The sequence below is a fragment of the Grammomys surdaster genome, unplaced genomic scaffold (assembly GCF_004785775.1).
Source record: "Grammomys surdaster isolate TR1022 unplaced genomic scaffold, NIH_TR_1.0 154380, whole genome shotgun sequence".
Classification (NCBI taxonomy): domain Eukaryota; kingdom Metazoa; phylum Chordata; class Mammalia; order Rodentia; family Muridae; genus Grammomys; species Grammomys surdaster.
The window spans coordinates 1-3344 of record NW_021623011.1 but is presented as its reverse complement, the minus strand read 5'-3'; the positions used below and the strand labels follow the sequence as shown (position 1 = coordinate 3344).

At 44.6% G+C, this 3344-nt stretch overlaps 1 long non-coding RNA gene across 1 annotated transcript; it reads left to right on the top strand.

Moving 5' to 3' along the window:
* The first annotated feature begins 1209 nt into the window (after positions 1 to 1209).
* LOC114615806 lies at positions 1210 to 3278 on the top strand. The gene is made up of 3 exons (XR_003710521.1): positions 1210 to 1315; positions 2323 to 2384; positions 3179 to 3278. It is a non-coding gene; the product is annotated as an uncharacterized LOC114615806 (long non-coding RNA).
* Positions 3279 to 3344: the final 66 nt, after the last annotated feature.

Genomic DNA, 3344 nt, shown 5'->3' with positions numbered 1-3344 from the left:
AGAGAGAGAGAGAGAGAGAGAGAGAGAGAGAGAGAGAGAGAGAGAGAAAGGATCCCCACTGTGAAATTGAGCTTGCTTTGATAGTAAGGGCAAGGGGACCAGTGTGATCTCCACACATTACAGGCCAACTCTTGAGATGAGGCTGTGGGGTTTATTTTTACTTTTTGTTGTATGCTTTGGTTTTAGAAACATGGCTGTGTTATTGTTTTTAGTTTGTGATGCGAGTCCAGTTATGAATGCCTGAGAGTGAATCTCATCATCTATTCAAAGTTCTTCCTGGTGAGAAGAGAAACACATATTCAGGGTCTATGATGGTTTCCTCCTGCTACGTATCAGGGAGAGGTGGCTTCCAGTTATTCAGTTTTTAATCTATTGGTGTGTGTGTGTGTGTATGTGTGTTGATGCATACTTTCCATGGTGTCGTAGTGTTCCCTTTGCTGTGACAGAACACCACAACAAAAAGCAACACGGGAGGAAAGGGCTTATTTCAGTTTAGGACTTTTGGGTCAACTACTCATCACTGAGGAAAGCACGGGAGGAGTGTGGAGGCAGGAACTGGGACAGAAGCCATGGAGGAGTGCTTGCTTCTGTGGCTTGCTTAGCTGGCCTCCTTATACACCCCATGTCCACCATCCCAGGGTTGGCACTGCTCACATTTACTGGGCCCTCTCACGTCAGCCATTATTAGTTAAGGAAATGTCCCATAGGCTTATCCACAGGGCAGTTATATAGATGCATTTTCTCAGTGGTGGTTCCCTCTGTTTAGATAACTCTAGCTTGTGTCAAGCTGACAAACAAGGAAGCACATGGCATATATACACAGGTCAGAGGGCAACTTTGTGGAGTCAGTTCTCTCCTTCCATCTTTACATAGGTTCTAGGGACCAAACTCAGGTTGTCAGGCTTGCAGTGGTAAGTACTACTGAGCCATTGTCTTAGCCCAGGTTTCCTCTTTATCTTCCATTTTCATCTCTTTCTAATGGGACAGAATGGGAGAGCAAGGCCAACTCTAAACGTGGTCTTTAATTCACCTTGGGTTTCAGGAATAAAGTTATAGTGGTAAATTACATTCCTGCTCTGGCCACTCATTTTGCTGGTAGTCTCCATTGGTGGCACAGAGGAGGGCGGAGGTGGTAGAGGCAGTCGTGGGAGCGGGATCTTGCCTTTTAAGTATGAGGAGAAGAGTGGTTTTCTCATGGGCAATGTTTCTTATTTTTCAAATGGACATTTGAACCGTATGGATTCAGTGGCACCGATTTAATGGTTTCTCTTCTTTGTTTTTACAGAAACAAACTGTCACTGCTGTCAGAAAAGAGGTAATTAGTCTCCCAGTTCCAGTGAAGCTTGCTTTAAAAATCTTCTAACAAATTATGTATACTATGGCTTTATGCTTCACACTCAAGTAATGAAACGAAATCCACGTGTAACGTTCAGACAATTGTTTCCAAATTAAAGGGCAGAGCAGGATCCCTGGTAAGGTCTGAATAGAGCAGATGCTGAAGCTCTGCATGTGAAATGTCCCTTGATGCCACATACCTGAGGGATGGTCAGGGGGACTGTGGAGGGAAGGCTGCACATCCCTGAACTGGATCCTGCTCTTACAAATCCATTTGGAATCTGAGCGGGGTGACAAGCTATCTACTTTGGCCGGTCTCTACAGGACTTCAACTTTATCTCTGTATCTCATTTCAAAACTCCTTTAGACATTTTGTCCTCCTGCTGTTGGCTTTTCTCAAACGGACACATGATGGGTTAAGGAGGACACTGGCCAGAAGTCTGAGGTGTGAACCTGAGCCCTGACTTAAAAGATGCAGAACACACTGTTGGTCTGGATAAATGGTCTCTGGTCTTGGATCCCTGTGTAATATCAGAGTTAATCCTACTCAAGGGCGGGGAGTTGGAGATTATATTACTTATCTTGTTGCCTGACCAAAGCAACTGAAGGGTGGAAGGGTTTATCCTGGCTCACAGTTTTAGGGGATACAGTCCCCCATGGGAGTGAGCGAGCGGGGGTCACAGCAGCCCGGCATGAGGCAGCTGGCCACAGGGCATCCACAATCAAGAGACAGAGAGACATAACTGCAGCTTCTGCTCAGCTGTCTTTCCTCTTTGTCTTCAATCCTGGAGCCTTGCCAATGGCCTGGAGCTGTTCACCTTAAGGGTGGATCCTCCCATCACGATCCAATCTAGAAATCCCCACATAGGCTCCTCCAGAGGTCTGACTGTTGTCAAGTGTTTCTAGAACCCGTCAAGTTGAGAGTCATGATTAATAATCTATCATGATTAATTACAGCTATCTTCTAACAGCCGGCTCTCTTTCCAGATCATGTATTACCAACAGGCCTTAATGAGGTCCACAGTGAAGTCTTCGGTGTCTCTTGGAGGGTATGTCCCTGATTTGTCTAGCTAAATCATGAGCAATAGGTGTGTAAGAGAACGTCTGCTTTAAGTCAAACATGACAAGCCTTGTGCAGACTGACTTTAGGTTCCAATGAGCCATATTTTGTCACTGCTGACTTCCAATATTAGGTTACTGGTCAGGTTGTCATAAAAATCTTCAGACAGCCTTTACACCTTCCCAAATTAATAGTTTTTGAAAGTGAGCCACTGTCCCCAAAAGTGTGCCTACAGCCATGGGCAGAATTTGAGGCAGGAACCTGTAGTTCTTCCTGGCACACAGATAAGAGCATTGCCTCTGCCTCTGACATCAGGAAATTCATTAACTCAGAAGGTCTCATCTAGCTTGAGGCCAAAGGTTTCTAATAGTTCATTGAAATTCCCAAACACAGGCATGATCATTCCAGAGGTGGAATCCAGAAGCTCAGTGGCCTTAGTTCGTCTGTGGCAATTGAAGCTTCTAAGATGGATAGATACCAAGACACAGACAGATGAGCCAACATCAGAATGTAAAATTGTCTTATGGCATGCAATGAAGCCACGTTTGAACTAGGGACAGAAAATTGACAAGAGAATAGGACTGGAAGAAAGCAGAACTATTTCCCAAGTACACTAGGACAGATCTTCCCAACAGCTGTCACACATTTTTCTTAGAAGACAGTAATAAGCGTGTAACTAAACCAATAGCGGAAGAGAGGGTAAGCCGGCCAATTACTCCATGCAGTTATCTGGTCTCTCTGGGTTGAGTTTCTAGGAGCTTCCCCTTTCTATCTGCTTTTCAGAATTGTCAAGTACAGTGAGCAGTTCTCATCCAACGATGCCATCATGTCGGGCTGCCTTCCGAGCAATCCTTGGATAACAGATGACACCCAGTTCTGGGATTTAAATGCCAAATTGTATGTATTTCAAATGTTGGCATTTTAACAAATCTGTTCTTTTTTTTTTTTT